Source organism: Belonocnema kinseyi, chromosome 2, assembly GCF_010883055.1.
Source record: "Belonocnema kinseyi isolate 2016_QV_RU_SX_M_011 chromosome 2, B_treatae_v1, whole genome shotgun sequence".
Lineage (NCBI taxonomy): Eukaryota > Metazoa > Arthropoda > Insecta > Hymenoptera > Cynipidae > Belonocnema > Belonocnema kinseyi.
Window position 1 is genome coordinate 79,830,668 of NC_046658.1, and position 19,836 is coordinate 79,850,503.

Sequence of the window (19,836 nt, forward strand, 5' to 3'; positions counted from 1 at the left end):
AATTGTTCATATGCAAAATCCAAAATTTTGCTCAAAACGCTTCGAAAAAATTCAGGCGTATTCCTTGGCTGATTACAAGAACTTTTTATTCGTGATGATTTTCACAAAATTTTTGTCATTAAGACGCCATTTTGAAAATACTAAAACGAAAAATCGATCTTTGAACCATGGATTCTGAAAGTTTAGACATTTATTCCACCCGTTAGTGAGATTCCAGGTTAATTACTGACTCGAAAAGCTTTGGAAAATGGTTCACAAAAAAAAATAGGCACGAAAAATCACGTTTTTTTTTGTTTAAACTGCATTTTGGGATAATAAGAAAATTTTTTGAGGAATTTCATTGGCACCGTCGGAAAGAGGAGATCTTAAGCAATAAAAATATATGTGTCTCAATTTTTTCCAGTGTCGAATAGTCTTAGTTATTGGCCGTTGAAAAGCAGTGTACCGGTAGTGGCGTTTTGGCCGTTTAAGGGTTAAAGCTAGTTTCATTGTTACTCTATAACTGCATTTGTAAAGATTTCCTTTTTTTATCAGATCAATATTGTATTTTTCAAATAACTTTCTCAAAGTAAGAAATTTGTAAAAATACCGAACAAGAGTAAAAATACTTCATCTCCCTTCTTGCATAGAATTGACATCGTAATCTGTCATATTTTCTGTTTTGATTTAATCGTTGTAAGGAAACATTGCTAATTTGTATACATCTATCTATAGATATATTATTAGCCGGTCATTTATCCGCGTGATGTCGAATCTACACGATCTCTAGAGAACGTTTTAAATACTACAGTCAGGGGAATGTCCTCCATTATTCTTTGCGAAGGTTAATCGCGATCGATGCGGTCATTTGTACTTGCAATCGAAAGAATTACGATTTCAATGTTCACCTACGATCCCTGGAAAGATATGTAGCATAAAAATGGTTGTCATTCGATTTTTTTAGCAGCCTTACTTTCTAAATTTGAATCAATCTACCTAATTGCGCTCAGATCCATATTGACTCATTGTTCAGTCTTATTTAACTGATTCTCCAGTAAAGAGATAAAAATTTTGTGTACCCATCACTGATTCGAAGTTCGAGATAAAGAGAGAAGATTATCTTTCATATTAATTTCTTTAAATATCAATTTCTTATTTTGCGTATTATAATGAAAATATAGATGAACTTGAACTTCCATTCTCACAGCTCAGATATTCAAGAATCAAAGTTGAAGTTAACTGATATAACATAAAAACGATAAAAATTAGAAGACATGAAAACAGCGCCCATATACATATAATTACATTTGCAATTTATGTGATCGCATTGTTCTTCATAATCCTTGAAGTTATAGACGTCAGTATTGTCAATATTCATAAGAGACATTTTTCTTCCGTACAATGCTAAAGACTTACCTCAAAGTTAAAAAACAATGTTGTTATGCAAATTGTTGCTTTTCCTTAGCCAGCGTGATAGAATTTCGTACATATTTTCCATTAATCATTCATTGAATGACGAGCTTTTAAGCACATCAAGGATAAGGTAAAAAAAGGCGAACCTAACATCTCCGCAGATCAGTACTGTATATTATACATACTATAAATTTGTAAATTATAGTTTATCCTTGGTACGATTTAGACTTTAATAAAGAAATTAAAACCCTTTGCTGTCTGCTGTATAATTTTGTGTTTCACTTGCGCACTTAAGATATTAGGTGCTTAATCGTTGAGAATTATAAATCGGCTTCATATTTTTTCAAATTACAATAGGAACATTTTATGGTGGTCGTCCAAATTTGGTCATTAGATTCTTGGTTTTATTTTTCGGAATTCTGTGCAATAATTTGATTATTGGACGTTAAATAGGATTTTTAATTTGATTTAAAATCTCATTTAAATTTCTTAAATTTCAAAATGCAATAGTCATACAGCCAACATATGTAAATGCCTATCGGAGATACAAAGTCATACAACTTGCTTTATCATTAAACGTTTAATCTGCGCACGCCAATGTTTTCTTTAACCTTCGTGTTGATGGCGAGGACCGATAAACAAAATACTAATTTATAGCGATAGTTTTACAACTATCTCTTTAAGTATATCCTGAAGTATATATCCTTAAACCGGATCCAATATTCATACACTTGCATGCCCCATTACTCATTTTTACATTCTCATCATTTATGATTGAGAAAGTATTAGAATTGTCGGAAATTTGACATCACAGTTTTTCTACGGATCTCCACGTTTCGAGAACCCCTGAATCCGAAAATCAGGTTTTCACGATGGCGTCTCTCTGTCTGTCCGCCCGGCCTTCCTTCCGTAAACACGATAACTCTCGAAAAAATGAAAGAATCAAATCCATCTTTGGCACACTTTTTTTAGGTCCTGGAAGAAAGGACGAGTTCGTTAACCAGCCATTTTTGATAAAAATTCAAAAAGTGAGCGTATTTTGAAAATTTTTTTGACCACTTTTTCTGAATTTAAAAATGCTATGCATGGATATTTATAGTATTAAAAAGAACAAACAATTTATTTTTATCTCTTTTTCGATAAAAAGAAAATTCTCAGAGATATAGCGTTTTCAAAATTTCTTAAATCAACCGAGAATCAAAATTTTAAGCCAAAAAACGCACGATATGAAAAAAGTCAAAAGAAGAAAAACATTTCTTTTTAAAAGACCTACAAGATAATCATGACAAATATTCGGATTTTCTTCAAAAATAAAAAATTAAAATTTTAATTGCACAAAAAAATAATGAAAAATAAAGGACGCGTACCGTTTGTTTTATTCGTGAAAAATAACGTTGAAACAAAAAATAAAATAAAAAAAATGTGTGAAAAAACGACGAAAGTTACGAGAAAAAATTCAACAAAACCTGTTTACAAATGTCTGTCGGATATCGAGCGCGCAGCGCGAGTGTCATGATGAGAATGTGTACGTCAAAGCCTAAAGAGCTTTGAGAAAATAAATCTTTGACTATACTTAATTAAGTAGACAATTCAGAATATGAAGACGCATATAAATACTGCAATCTAAAAGAGATCTTTTTGATAAAGTTTTTTTTTCAAGCATTCCAAATACAAGGAATAAATATCCGAGCGCGAAGTGCAAGATCTAGTAATCTACTATCGTAGATTACACGCAATTCAAAAACTTTAAAGATTGCAATTGTCAAAAAAATTTACCATAAAATTCTTCGCTTTAAGGTTTGCGAAGCACAAAACCCCTGATATGATTCGTCATTTTTGAAAACGGATTCTAATTTTAAATAGCAAGGTCCTTTAAACAATGATAAAATGACTGGTGTATACATAATAGTACATAGTGCATGAATTCACTGTAGATATCAACTTTTTATAATGTCGAGAAAGTGCAATCTATAACGTAAAAATTTAAGTTTATTACGCTATCACATTGTATTTCTTCTTTTGTGATCTCGCGAGGGTTCGAGTACTCAGCGAGCGATCACAGAAAAAATTAAAGATAAAGTTTACATCGATTCCAGGTGAAAGATTCACCAAAACAGAAATTAACCTTGCCAGATAAAATTTACATGAGTCGAACATAATTTCCGATTTTTAACCTTGCCTGGATAATCTATCATCTTATAATCGCTCCATTTTTATTCGAGGTGTAGCGACACCATTTTTTTTGTGTTTTCTGGTGTTGATTCTAAATGTTTACCGAAATTTGCTCACTTCAACGCGACGCAGTCGAGGAGTTCAGAATTATTTTCCTAACCTCAGTGAAACTTTCGCCGAAATATGTTTAATCATTAACCGTTGCAGGTCTTACCTGCAGCAAACTTGTGCCTTCTCTGTGATATTATTGCATTATAATATCGTACAAAGCTCCGGGACCTGATTGTACGTTATCTTATTGCGCTTTGTTGCAATATAGAGGTTTTGCGATATCATTGTGCGATATCTTTTTCTCCGTGTATCACTTTTTTTATTTCGTTCTTTTTGCTTGCTTAATTTTGATTCTCACGCCCTCTCGATTGTAAAATTAGATTCTAAAAAAAAATTTTCGCATGCAGTTTTATAATACGCGGTCTGTCAGAAAAGTATCCAAGCATCAAGCTTGGAAATTATTTCCTTCTCGAGGATACTTAAATTTGGGAAACAGCCAGAAATCACAAGCAGACAGTCGAGTTTGTATGGGGGCTGCCCAAGTTATTGAAGGCCGTGTTTCACCAGAAATGGATGAATAAGCTGCGATGGATGAGCGGTGCGATATCATGGTGAAGGGCCCAGTCGTCACTTTTCCACAAATTAGGCGAAATATAGACTCATAATTTAAAAAAAAAACATTTTTGGAATCCCGATGGCGAGGTCTTCCTCTTTCTCTCTCACTGTTAAATAAGGATTTCCATTAATTAAAACTCGCCATCGTGAAATACGAACGTTTTTAAATTGCCTAAACCAGTGCATAATTTGAGTATCACTCATAGACTCATCATCAAACACTTTCCTAATTATAATGATGGTTTCCGAACATGAATGGCCCAGGTTTTGGAAAAACGTAATAAACACTCTTTGCTTGAAGTCTTCCGTCATCCTGAAATTCAACGCGTACGTCTTTAGACGTTTACGCAACTGTGTACACTAGTTGATTAAATATTCACAGGTCCGCGTTCACTTAGTAGGGGTCATCATAGAGGTCTAATACAGATTCCTTGAGAAATTTGAATACGTAAAACCTGATAAAATAATGCGTGTATTTCTGAAAAATGATTCTTCCCAAGTGCGAAATGCTGGAGCTGAATACGCGACCCAGTGTTGGTCCAATTTTGGCAGCCAAAGGTCGGCTAAATTTATTGGGCCAATATTGGCATTTTAATGGGCCCAGTGTTGAGCCAGTGCTGGCAGCCTATATTGGCTATTTATATTTGCCGATCCTCCACCGATGCTTGGCCCAGTATCGGAACTTTATTCCGCCAAGTTTTACTTTTAGTACGGGGAACCATGCTTCACGAGGATCAGCCAAAGTCTGGCCCAGTGACGGTAAATTACTGGGCCAAGTGTCACTTTTACCACGACAAACCATGTTTTATTTAAAGCGGTCCAATGTTGAACCAGTGATGGCAGCCTATATTGGCTTTTTATATTTATCGATCCTCCGCCGATGCTTGGCCCAGTATCAGCTCTTTAATGCGCCAAGTCTCACTTTTAGTACGGGAAACCATGGTTCACTAGGTTCAGCCAATTTCTAGCCCAGTGACGGTTCATAACTGGGCCAAGTGTCACTTTTACCACGGCTAACCATGTTTTATTCAAATCGGCTCAATGTTGAGCTAGTGCTGGCAGCCTATATTGGCTATTTATATTTGCCGATCCTCCACCGATGCTTGGCCCAGAATCGGCACTTTATTTCCCCAAGCCTCACTTTTAGCAACTGATAAACAAATCTTACACGAAAGATAAAAAAAAATTTATTGAAAAATTGTCAAAGTTCACGAAGAAATTTGTTAAGTTCTGCCATTAAAAATGTTTAATGTTCATGCAAAATTACATTTCATGTCATTGCATAAAGTTATAAACTAGGCTACAACAGAAAAAACGAAATATTACGCGAAGAAAAATTGTAATCGATTTAAATTATTTATTTTAAAATTATTGTATTGGTATTCCTGTTGAAAGTTCGTGCATTTAATATTTACACAACGTCGCATAATAATAAATAATTAGAAAAAGAGAGCTTAAAATTTGGTTCTTTAACTTTTCTGAACTGCAACTTATGAGGATGGCTTTTTCACAGAGTTTCAACTTGTCGGTTTAGCGCAGTGGTTAGCACTCCTGACTGCTAGGCGATAGATTTAGGTATATAGATGTAGGCTCGATACCCCGTACCGTTAGAAATTTTATTTGTAATATAATGTTCAAAATCTAATATATGTATCCAATCTAAACAGGACCAAATATTTATATTCAAAGTACTCCCAATAAATTAATATTTATTTTTTAAATATCTTTTTTGTCATATCCTTAGACCTTAGACTATAGCAGTATTGGTATGCAATGTTAGGCCGACAATGGCAGCCAAACCTTGGCTGCCAAGTGCAGGCCATAGTTATCAATCCGTCATTGGTGCCATAATGGCAGCCGAGCTTCGGCAATGTTTTTGTCGACTATGGGCCAATGTTGGGCCGTATGTGGTTCGATTCCCAACGGAGTGAAGGAGAAGATCTTTTCGCACAAAAATGGCTCAAAGGCTCAATTTTTGACAAATCATTTGGGGAGCGTTTATACAAGGTCTGTCCGCAAAGTATCCGACCGTGTGCTAAAACTTTTTACCTAGTTGTACTATTGTCAGAAAATGGCATTTACAATTTAGAGGAGACCTCTACGAAGGAAACTGTGTTATCATTAGAAAATAAAAGAAATTCTTAACGTTTTTTTCAGGCAAGTTGGAGCTACACGGAGAGAAATTTCAAGAGATTAATTCACGGAACTGCTTAATCATTTGATCACATCTTTGGCGCGAGAAGAAAGATCTCGGAACCCTTGATTTTACAGCAACGGTCTTTGATTTAAAATCAGGGGTTTCGAGATCTTAGTTCTCGCGCCAAAGATGTGATCAAATCAAAAAGCAGTTCCGTAAATTAATCTCTTGACATTTCTCTCCGTGTAGCTTCACCTAGCCTGTAAAGACGTTAAGAATTTCTTTTATTCTCTAATGATAACGCAGATTCCTTCGTATAGGTCTCCTCTAAATTGTAAATGACCTTTTCTGACAATAGCACAATTAGATAAAAAGTTTTAGCACACGGTCGGATACTTTCCGGACAGACCTCGTATAAACGCTACCCAAATTATTTGTCAAAAATTGAGCCTTCAACCCATTTTTGAGAATTTCATCAATCCCCAAAGACTCTTTTTTCGAAATTTTCGTACTTTTTGATCAATATTTCCATAATAATGCATTGGTCTAAAATGTCTAAATAGGACGAAACATTTACTCGAGCCGCTATACATAAAGTAAAGCATTGATTATTAAGATAATTTAATTGGAAGAATTGGGATATTCTTCACTGTTTAGAAATCTTAAAATAAGTATAATTGTATTCTTATTTTAATAAATTTTTGCATATGAAATATGAAGAACTTTCAAAATATTTAGGTCGTAAGTTGTCTTAAATAGTATTTAGGCTGTTTTCGTTCAATGGGACTAAGGAGCTCATTTTCTGTATAATAAAGTACAATAAGGATTTTAAATTAAGATTAATGCTTCAAATATATAATCTCTGTCTGATCCTCCCCGGTAATAAGCGCTGAATTCAGAAAAATGAAGTATTTGTATTCCTATGAATACGCGATTTTTCCTTCGTTTAAAAATCCCCCAACGGGACCAGAAAAAGTGCAAATCCTATTTCCTCTCAATCGACTTAGTAAAATTTAACGAAAGCATTTATTTAACCTATTTTTCATTATTAAATCTTTTTATAACTTATACATTCCAAAAATATTCAAATTTATATTTATTTATATTTTAATCGTTTATTTAGACGTCTTAAAAATACAACAAAGAAAATAATAAAAACTCATTTTAATTCTAGAGAGGCAGAGTTGAATTGGTGAGAATTAAAATTTCAGATATTACATTCTGCGTGGAGGAATTAAAACAACTTATTACACATATTTTGTGAACTAATTAGAAGGAATTAAATAAAATCAAAATATGACCACTTCTGAGGAATAAAAAATATCTCTGTGAGGTGTGTTACCGGTACAATTAGAAGGAATTAAATATATTGAAAACACGTTCTCTTTGGGAGAATAGAAAATTGTGTGGCGGTCGCTATGGAAATAGAAGTGAATAAGTTTAGGAGGTATCTTATTCTTATTGTGGCATTTTAGACAGATCGAAAAATCGCGCATTCAAAATAATAGAATAATCCTCACTTTTGCGCTGAAATCTGAAAATATTAATTTTTCTCTATTCTACGCTTATTACCGGGTCGTTTGTACTATAAAGCACAAACATAAATGTAAAGAATAAAAAAAACTACTCAGCATCCCTTGAAATGAAAGGAAGTATAGCTTACTCATTAAAGAAAGTGCTTGAAAGGAAATCTTTAGGGAGAAAGTAATTATTTATAAGTTTTATAATAATTTTGAAACAAATAACTTAACCACACGTATAAGCAAGACATATTACAATACTTTCTATCATTTTATAGATACAGTGAAACTAGGAGAAAGTGCCGGTTTTGGGGCTGGCGTTGTGGGGGAACAAACCACCACACACTTCCCTTACCTCTTTTTACTCTTACCTGCGGCGTGGCGTCAATTCTCTTAAGAGATATATCCAGGAGCGCTATGTCCGAGTTTGACTGTATTTTTGTTATAAGCATTGTGAAAGGTATTTTCTATCATCAGGGTAAAGTAGGGTAGGGTACGTTATAAATTCGGCTGGGGCAAGAAATAAATTCGGCTACGGTATGGGCTAAAGTCAAGCAAAGTACGGGATAAAGTCCGTTCGGTTACGGGTTAAAGTCGGCTATGGTGCGGGGTAATTTCGGCTAGGGTTTTTGAATTTAACATTTTGGCTTTTACTTGAGAAATGTTTTCCTCACAGAATTTTATTCAAGAGGAAAAAGACTGCATTTATCTAGAACAATTCAGCACAATTCTTGTTTTTTCGAAATTTGATTATTGTTGTATTCTGTATGTTTTTTTGAGTTTGACATTTTAATTTTTATTTGAGAACTGTTGGTCTTACATAATTTTATTAGAGGGAAAAGGAGTTGCATTTTTAGAGCAGGTACCAGCACAAATTATGGTTTTTCGTAAGTTGATTATTTTTGGATCTTGTATGTTTTTTAATTGGAGATTTTGGTTTTTATTTGAGAATTTTTCTTCTCACAGAGCACAGAAAAGACAGAAGATAAACTTCACGTCGATTTCCGATGAAAGATTCTCTGCAATAAAAATTAACTTCACAAGATAAATTTTACACAAATATCGGTTAAACTTTCTGTTTTTTCCATGACAAATACATGTTTTTTGAAAGACGGGACATTAGCTAAACAAAACTTTATCGCTTTAAAAAATTTCCTGCAATAGATTTTATCCTTAGTTTTTTCTGTGAGTCTACCTCAAGAAAAAAGATTACTCTTATCGAGCAAGTTCAGCACAATTTGGATTTTACAAATAAATAACTCGATCTTTCTTTTTAGTCCCTAAAGCGTGGAGATTTAAAGAAATCCGCGATAGTCAGTTTTCACATAAAATTAATACCTTTCCATTATGATGAGAATGTAAAAATTGCAGATGCAAATATGACATTAGAGAGTAAAAATTATCGTCCAAATATAAGTAGGAAAGAGATTTAATTCTTCAAAAATGAGAGGCTCGTCTGAAATAATATATAGGTTGGTAAAACGTTCTTTAATGGCTCTGGAGTAGTGAAGGCGAGGCAATAGAAAAAATGAATAACCAATGAAAAACTCTTTACAATTTTGTACGCCACAACTAATCAGATTTTTCTTGGTTACCTTGAAAACTACGCACACTAAAAAGTAACAATTGGAACTTTTCGTCTCTTTATCAAATTTCTTGAATTTTTTATAACATCCAATAAGAAAATATTTTGTTTACATCCTGTTCATGAAATTGCCTGATTTAAATATATTTTCAAAGGGTATCTATCTGTAGTTTAAATGATATTACAATAAAAAACATTATGTGACTTAATCATGTTTTCTCATGCCTAAGGTAAAAACAATTAAAATGACTTTTATAATGATTTATAATTCTATTTGTTTAATAAAAACTTACAAAGAAGCTATTCATTGCTATAAAAAAATTAATATATATTTTGGATGTTCATAATGTTCTGGATGTAACAAAACAAGATTAGGATAGTTTTCTCCTAAAATTTTAAAACATTAAGTTACAGCTGGATAATATGTACAGTTTTTAAAATACATTTCTCAGTATTTTAGAGATGATATAATGCACAAGCACGCGTAAGAGCTTGAAATTGTGTATTATTCACAAATATTCAGATAATGTACTCACATTGATAGAAACCATCGAAATTCTTTATGACTAAAGAATGGTGGAAAATTTTTTATCATAACTCGTTTATGAATTAAAAGATAACATACGCAGAATGCGCACTGCGCAATGATTCATCATACAAGTTATCGTTTCTTTTATCAATTGTGCCGTCTGACAACCATCGATTTCGAATATTATTCAGTGCGTTTTAGAAACATTATGTTATAATTATTTCTTATTAGAGAAATTATGTTCTTAATGTATGATATAATATGTTTGAATGATATGTGTGTATAATGTGTGATATTATATTATATGTATACATACAATACCAAATGTAGGTATGTACTTAAATCTGTCAATTAAGTCTACAAGACAAGGGCTATAAATTAATAAAAATTATTAAGTCAGTTCATTCATGTAGGAATTACAGTAATAAATTACCTCTTTTAAATAAGACATTGAGTATGAATTAAAATTATGATCTGCTAGTGAACTTTAGTCATTTCTGTAATACCACATTTATAAGTTATCCCTGGAGGACATTCTTTATAACTAAATAAAATTATAGATTAAAATTTAAACATGTGCAATTTAGTTATTGATTTTGGATAAAAAAACATGGTTTTTAATAACATAAGAGGTAAAAGTTCAATACAAAAAGACAAATTTTCGAATTTAAAAAAAATCGTCAATTTTTTTAGAACAGTTGAATTAGAAAAAAAAAGAATTCTCAAAGAAAAGTTTAACAGTTGATATTTAAATCAAAAAAGGAATTTCCAACAAAATAGTTAAATTTCAAACCAAACAGTTCAATTTTCAAATAAATCATCGAATTTTAATGAAAAAGATTAAACTTCTAACAAAAAGCGTTGCATTTTCTTACAAATTGTTTAATTTTCAAGCGAAAAAAGATCAATTTTTTAGAACAGTTGAATTATAAAAAAATGTTTTAATGGATTCCCAACGAAAAATGTAAAACTTGATATTTAAACCAAAAAATGTAACAGTTAATATTTAAATAAAAAAAATCTGCCCGCCACGCGGGCACATTCTCATCGCGCGCTGGGCGCGCGGCTCGCAAGTTTGAGCGCGCCGAGGGCGCGCAACTGTTGGTTCTCGCGCTTCGCGCTCGATGTTGTATTTATCTCGCGCTTCGCGCTCGGTTTGTACATTTTCGCACATTCTTGCGCAAAAAACATTTTAAAATTAAGACTCAAAACATCCAACACTGTAATTTTGTAATTGTGAATTCTCTTTCGTTAAAAGAGAGTTTGAGCGCCCCTACGGCACGCGACTGATGGCAATCGCACTCTGCACTTGGTCTTTGAATTTCTTCCGCATTCGGGCACAGACCTTTTATAATCAAAGGTGAACGGACCAACAACTGTAATTTTGTGATTTTGAACTCTCTTTTGGCTTTAACGAACAAATTCTCATCACGTGTCTCGTGCTTCGCACTCGATTTTGTCCAACATGTAAACTTTTCTACATTATACACAACACTTTTATATCAATTATAATACATTTTTTATGTAACTCTGCCTCTTCCTTATTTTTATAATTTTTTATTTTTAATGTTGTTTTTTAAGATTAAATAAAAACTACTGCGCATCTGCATAGGGTCTAATACAGGAACCTATATAGGATCCTATATAGGCGCCTATGTCCTCTTTCGTCTTTTCTGTGCTTTTTCCAAAAAGTTCATTTGTGAATTTTTTATCTTATGTTTTACGATTAAAAGAAGATCTACTCGTCCAATCGCAAAATTATTAATAATAAATCTATAGATCTTTTTAGGCGAACAATTTTTGTCTGGTAATTTAAGTTCATACCTTGTGTCGTTTTTTCAAACAAATTTAATATTTTTATTTATAATGATATTTTTTCCGACTAAAGCAAAAACTACGTGTCCTATAAAAAATTATAGCTCTTTTTTGGATGAACAATTTTTGTCTCATTTTTTTCGTAGCTTATATCGAAAAGTGATTTATTATAAATTTGTAGTTCTTCCAGGGCGCGCAATTTGAGGTTTTTCATTTTTTTTCGTATCATGCATAGTTTGACCAAAAAATGGAATTTTTGAATTTTTCATTATTTTTGGTATGATCAAATTTGGAATGTTCAACTTTTCGACCAAATTAAAAAAGTTGTTATCGAAGTCCTGTTGGGCTTTCAAAAAGCAAAGTTTTTCTTCTCTTGGATTTTTTTCATATCATGCGTTGTTTGGCTTAAAATGTTCATTTCAGTTTGTTTTATTGGATTTTGAAAATGCTCTAACTCTGCTAATTTTCTTTTTATAGGAAGAAGTCATGGGGATAAATTTTTTAAGTTTCTGAGTACTATGAACAACCGTACATAAAATTTTCTAATCTTAAAAAAATTTGGATTAAAAATTTTTTTGTACGATCAAATTGGGAATTTTCAACTTTTTGACCAAATTGAAAAAGTTGTTATCATAATCTTATAGGGCTTTCAAAAAGCAACGTTTTTCTTTTCCTGACTTTTTTTCATATCATTCGTTGTTTGGCTTAAAATGTTCACTTTAGTTGTTTTTTTTATTTTTTTATTTTGAAAATGCTCTAACTCTGATAATTTTCTTTTTATAGAAAAAAGTCAGAAGGATAAATTGTTAAAGTTTTGAAGTACTATGAACAACCGTTCATATAATTTTTACGTCTTGAAAAACTGTGGTTTCAAAATTTGTTTGTACGATCAAATTTGGAATTTCCAAATGTGTGGAAAAATTTCGTGGCAGTCTTAATGAAAGAGATCGACTGGCTAGACCGAATCTAGACCCTCTACTTAAGACGGTCTGAAAATTTCAAAGATTCATCGAAGCGGTCTGACTGGACCCCTCTCAGACGGTCTCGGTTGAAAATAGGAAGTGCTATCGTGACAGTGTATGGTAATTCTCAGCAGACAGAAATGATTGGGAAAACCTAAAAGAATATTAAAGTTTGCAGGAAAGTTTTGTGTTGAAGTCAGATTGACACATGTCTAAGTTTGTATACACACTGTTTTTTTGATAATTGTTGAGCAATATAGTATCCACTTATATGAGATAAGATTAATTGATTCTTTCTCAAATTTCAACCTAACCTACAAAAGACCAGAAAGGAAGATTTTATGTATGTCTTTACATCGTACTGCATCTATTTCTAGCCACATTTTTAATAAAAACGAAGATGGACAATAATGATTTGAGAAAAATGTTATGTTATGTTGTGTTAATTGTCGCCTATCCCTCTGCGACCGTAGAATGGCGATACTTATGACCAATGTCGTGAATTGTCTGCTATTTTGTTATCAACACAGCAGTCAAAATATCCTGCTTTGAAATCACCCAACACAATAAGGAAAGAATCCATGTAATAGTATTTAAAACTTGATAAAAAATCGATATCGATCAATGATTTTGTAGGTTATGTTAATTGTCGCGTATCACTCGGCGTCCGTAGGACGGCCGTACTTAGGGCTAATATCGTGAATTGCCTGCTATTTTGTGATCATTATTATATAATAGTTGAACTTAGAGTAAACTAAATTAATTTTGAACAAAAAAAACGAATAAATGATAAATCTTGAACTGAAGTATTTCAATTTAATCCTTGCTTGCCACGCATCTATAGAATAACATACTTGCCACACCGGGATAAGTTATTACCCCAGTGATGAAAACTGTCATAAAAAATAAACTACTGAATATTTTAACTTGAAATTTTTTTAGAGGATATTGAAATTCTGATTTAAAAGGTAGTATACTATCTGTGAAGATCTGACACTTTTTTCCCTCCTCTTTCTGTACGGTCCAATCTAGACCATCGCGTGGTAAAAACGTTACACGTCTGGCCAGCGTCTGATCAGCTCATCTATTCTGGACGAGCTGATCAGCGGCTGGTCAGCGCCGTCTAATCTAGTCCATCTCATGGTTTAGGCGTTACACTTCTGGCCAGCGGCGCTATTAGACCGTCTGTCCAGCGTCTGACCAGACACAAGACGGTCTGGCCAGCACCCCGAAATTTTTCCACACGGGCTCTAGTAATTTTTGATTTTTCGAAAAAAGTCATTAGGCTAAATTGTTAAATTTTTTGAATACTATGAATAACCATACAGAGAATTTTTAAAAAAGTGGTCTCAAAAATATTCAAAATGTGCCCACTTTTTGAATTTTCATCCAAAATGGCTGGCTAACGAACCTGACCTTAAGTTTAGGACACTAAACGAGTGTAACAAGGGGCAATCTAATAGATTACTTTTTTCAAAAGTCATCGTGTTCACAGACAGACAGACATACATACAAACATACAAAAAACATCCATAAAAACCTGTTTTTCGGATTCAGGGGGTCTCAAAACGTGGACATTTAACAAAAACTGGGGGGGGGGGGCAAATTTTACACAAATCTAATACCTTCTCTGATGAGAATGTAATAATGCAAAAAGTTTGCACTTTCGACAAAATCGAATGTGAAGTACGAGATACATAATGAGAATTTGTTCGTTAAAGCTGAAGGAGGTTCGACAAAAGAGGATTCTCAATTAACAAATAGAAGTTATCGATGTTTTGACCTTTAATTTTTTAAAAATTGCTCATAAATGTAGGGTAAATACAAAGACTGAGCGTGTATCGCGAGGTGATTGCATCATTGAGCGTGAAGCGCGAGAATCAATAATCGCGCGCCACAGACGCGTTCAAACTTGTTAGCCACGCACACAGAGCGCTATAAGAACGTTCCGGCAAAGCGGGCAGATTTTTGTTTACTATATATATTTTTTAATCAGATTTTATAACAAACGTGTAGATATTTTTGGTTAAAGAAACTTTTTTTAAACATTTGTTTCGTCTTTCGTGTCCTTTTTCCAAAAATTTATTCTAAAAATTTAATTTCTTTATTTTCAATCTTATTTCTTACGATTAAAAGAAAAAAATGTATTAAAATAATTTAGTTTTTCTCTTTTAAAGGTTATATTTTACGATCAAAGAAAAAACTAAGTGTCCTCTAAAAAATTATTCATGAAAAACTTGAATGAGTCTATTTATTTTTTTTCATAGCTTGCGTTGTTTGTCAAAAAATTAATCTTTTTAGTTTGATTCATTTACGAATAAACAAAAACGGCGTATCCTTTAAAACAGTAATAATAAACATTTGTAGCCTTTTTTTGGATAAACAAGTTTTTTCTGTAGTTAGTCCAAAAATTTAATTTATTTTTAATTTTTAATTTTAAATATTCTTTTTTACTACTACAATCAAAAACTACGCGTCCTATCGAAAAGTGGTTGTTAAAAAATGTGCAGATCTTTTTAGGGCGCGTAATTTTAGATTTTTCAATTTTTTCGTATCTTGCATAGTTTCACCAAAAAACGGACTTTTTGGATTTTTCATTATTTTTCGTGCGAAAAAATTCTAAATTTTCGACCAAATCAAAAAATTTTTTATGATAATTTTGTAGGGCTTTCAAAAATTAAAGTTTTATTTCTCTTGACTTTTGTTCATATCATGCGTTGTTTGGCTTAAAATGTTCATTTTAGTTTGTTTTTTTGGATTTTAAAAATGCTCTAATTCTGGTAATTTTCTTTTAATAGAAAAAAGTCATTAAAATAAATTGTTTGAGTTTCTGAGTACTATAAATAACTGCACATAGAATTTAAAAATCTTGAAAAAATGAGGTTTTAAAGATTTTTGGTATGATGAAATTTTGAATTTTCAACTTTTCGTCCATATGAGAAAAGTTGTTATGATAATCTTGTAGGGCTTTCAAAAATCAACGTTTTTCTTCTCTTGACTTTTTTCATATCATGCGTTTTCTGGCTTAAAATGTTCATTTTATTTTAATTTATTTTTTTATTTTGAAAATGCTCTAACTCTGATAATTTACTTTGTAGAGAAAAAAGTCATTAGGATAAATTGTTTGAGTTTCTGAGTACTATGAATAACCGTTCATAGAATTTTTAAATCTTGAAAAAATATGGTTTCAAAAAGTTGAGGTACGATCAAATTTTGAAATTTCAACTTTTCGACCAAAGAAAAAAGTTCTTATGACGATTTTGTAGGGCTTTCAAAAATCAAAGTTTTTCTTTTATGACTTTTTTCATAGCATGCGTTGTTTGGCTTGAAATGTTCATTTTAGTTTGTTTTTTTGGATTTTGAAAATGTTCGAACTCTGATAATTTTTTTTTTTATAGAAAAAAGTCATTAGGATAAATTGTTTGGGTTTCTGAGTACTATGAATAACCGTTCATAGAATTTTTAAATTTAAAAAAAATGGGTTTTCAAAAAGTTGAGGTACGATCAAATTTTGAATTTTCAACTTTTTGATCAAATCAAAAAAGTTGTTCTGAGGATCTTGTAGGGCTTTCAAAAATCAAGGTTTTTCTTCTCTGGACTTTTTTTCATTGCATGCATTGTTTGGCTTCAAATGTTCATTTTAGTTTGTTTTTTTTGGATTTTAAAAATGCTCTAACTGTAATGATTTTCTTTTTCTAGAAAAAAGTCATAAGGATAAATTGTTTGGGATTCTGAGTACTATGAATAACCGGTCATTGAATTTTGAAATCTTGAAAAAATGTGGTCTTAAAAATGTTGAAAACGTGCTCACTTTTTGAATTTTAATCCAAAATATCTGGTTCACGAACTTGTTCTTTCTTTTTAGGCCTTAAAAAAGTGTGCCAAAACAGAATCCAATCTGATCAATTTTTTTAAAGTTATCGTGCCTACAGAATATAGACTGCAGACAGACAGACAGACAAACACCTTCGTAAAAATCGTTTTTTCTGACTAAATGGGTCTCAAAACGTGAAGATTTTATGAAAATCGACAAAGTGAAATTTTACATAAAACCAATACCTTCTCATTAGATGACAATGTAAAAAGAAGTTCATACAAAATAGTTAAATTTTTGACCAAAGAGTTGTATTCGTAATCAATAAAGAGGAGATGTCAACCCAAAAAGATTAGATTTCTAGAAAAAACGAATTTTCTACAAAATACAGTGAAACTCTTAAATAGCCCTCCCTTCTATAGCCCTTCCGAGAATTGAGGCCGCCTCGCTTGTGGGTGTAACAGGAGCTGCGCGGGGTGCGCGGGATATGCAGCTATCACTCAGGCGAGCATTCAAGCGTAAATAAACAAAAGTGGAGGGGGCTATAATGAGCTAGTTCCCACCCACCGTCAGCCCCAAAATTGGCGCTATAGAAGTGTTTCACTGTAGTTGAATTCTCAAGCAAAGAAGATTACTTGGCAATAAAACAATTGTATTTTCATCCAAAAAGGGATACATTTTTAACAAAACTGTTGAATTTTGAACCAAATAATAACATTTTCAACTATAAAAGAATAATCGAAAGGTGGGCGCATTTGCAAAAAATTTCAAACTAAAATTAAGAAATTAAAAATCCATTCATCTTGAGCGATTTTTAAGTGTCTCTTATATAAATCCTATAAATTATACGGCCACCCTGGTGTTTAGGAACGATTAATTTAAACAAAATTAAATAAAACTTTTTTATAAGAGTTCATTTTTTTTATTTTAAAATGCAAAATTTTCCCACTTTTTATACATAAGAAAAATGTGAAAATTCAAAATATTTCATCTTTCTGAGTCACTGTTACTAAAAACAATTTTTTAAATTATCCGTTTTCATTTAAAGGCATATTTCACGAGTTTTTTAGTTTTTGACTTTTAAATTTGGAAAAAATTGCTTTTAGGCCCATTGTAAATGAAAATGTACATTGTGTTGAAGTTGAACAGAAGAAAAATGAGGAATAAATTTAAATGTCTCTTGGGAGACGTTGACAGGTTTACCTGTCATTTGTTGTAAAATTCTCCTTTTGTTTTCTTTGATAGAAATGTCACTTCCGTCTGTCACTCTTACGACACGACACGGCTGATATTGCACTGGTAGTATGAAACTGCGATAAGGTCTAGGGAGGGCCATCACTGGCTACATAATATCCCTTTTATGAGCACCTATGGAATTAATGCCAACCACTATTTTTCCATTAAATCTGATTAGGAAGCACGCTCTTCACGCGGTTATTGATCAAAGAGATACGTCGCACTGTATCCGATAAGGAAGGAGGAATGTCGCCTTCTCATTTCGATAATTTTTTATCATCCAATGAAAAAATAGAGTTCATTTGATTTTTTTTCGTACAAAGTTGTATTCAAATAAATCATAATATTAATTATTATCATTTTTCTGACCATTAATAGTAAATTACCAGAATTTTACCTGGTAACATTTTTATTATAGAATCTCTTGCCTAAATGGAATACATTAATTTCAAATTAAAATGTTTAAATGGCGAATTTATTTCTTTTTACAAAAAAGGATTACTTTTTTAACATGAAATGTGAATTTTCAACCAAAAAAGATTACTTTTTAACATACGTAATTTAACTTTTAACCAAAAAGAAAAATTTGTAACAAAAAGATTAATTTTCAACAAAAATGTTGAATTTCTAACTCAAAAGTATTAATTCTTTTTAACAAAAACACGAATTATTGACAAAATAATTTATTGTTAAACAAAAAAATCAATCTTTAACAAAGTAGTTGAACGTTTTACATAATTTCAAACAAACAGATCAATTTTCCACCGAACAGAGTCGCATTTTTCAATTTAAAAAAAGCGTACTAAAGTAATAAATCTTCAACTAAAATAATCAAATTTTCAATTACAAAAATTAATTTCCAACCAAAAAAGCTGCTATATCTACAAATCAGTTCAATTATAAACTAAAATGATGAATCTTCATCAAAAAATGATTTTTTAACAAAGTGTTTCGACCAAGCACACCTGACCCTCGGTTTAGGAATTCCTAGAACTGCTGGCCCACGCAGTTTCTCTTCATGCAAGGCGAGAGACAGTTGCGACTCTCGTCCCGGAAGGCCAGCAGCGCGCGAGTACTCAGTAATTGAAATTTCAACCAAAAGAAGATAAATTCTTAACGAATAATGTAATATCAGATATTTGAACCAAAACAGATTTTAAATTCAAATTAAAAAAAGTTTAATTTATCCAAAACAGGCGAATTTTCAAACAAATAGTTGAACTCTCAGTCAAAAAATAATAATTTCCAAACAAACAGTTGCATGTTCAACCATAAAATATGGAATTTCTATCACAGGAGACAAATTTTCATCACAAAAAGAGGACTTTTCAAGAAAATAGTTGAATTTTCAACCAAATAATAAAATTTGTAATTAAAAATGAAAATGCCAGAAGAGGGTGGCCTGAAACTATAAATTTCTTCTTGATCAATTTTTCATTTTCTCTAACCATTAATATTAAAAACCAGAATTTTAATTAGGTAACATTCTTAGCATAGCATATTTTATAAATGGAACAAAACAATTTCAAATTGAAATTTAAAAAATTCAGATTTTTTACCCGTGTTAATTAATAAAAGTGTCTTTTATAGATAGAGAGATAAACTTTTCTTTTCGGTCAGCTGGCCTTGAAAAAACTGAATTGCTTCCACTTCCATTTTTTCACAGAACTTTCTTAAAACTAACCCTTAAAAACTAACATGCATCCATACCTTTTCTCTAAGACCGCTCGCTCTTATCGCCTTGCCTTTCTTCCTTCGTCGCGACTAACACGCATGTTTCTACGTTCTCGCTTTGCCTCGCATTGCCAAAATCTGCCTCCGCGGCTAATATCTAATACTTATCTACTATTTACAATATTTGCATTTTACTTATATCTACTGCCTCTCCTACTTACAATATTTCCTTCTCCATTCCGCTACCTTCTTCCTTCTTTTCCTCTCCATCTTACCCAACACACGGAAAAAATAATCGCTTAAATTTTAAGTCACTATTCTATGACTCCTGGAT

The 19,836-nt window shown here is 31.9% G+C and overlaps 1 protein-coding gene across 4 annotated transcripts in view; it reads right to left on the reverse strand.

Annotated features, from left to right (window-relative positions):
- LOC117167085 (dopamine N-acetyltransferase-like) overlaps positions 1–19,836 on the reverse strand; it is a 95,276-nt gene that overhangs the window by 24,725 nt on the left and 50,715 nt on the right. The window contains exon 1 of one of the 4 annotated variants that reach the window (XM_033351711.1): positions 17,796–17,902. The exons of the other annotated variants lie outside the window; for them this stretch is intronic. The gene's annotated coding sequence lies outside the window, so the exon portion shown is untranslated. Of the gene's footprint in view, positions 1–17,795; positions 17,903–19,836 lie in introns of those variants that run through there. 4 annotated transcript variants of the gene reach the window in all.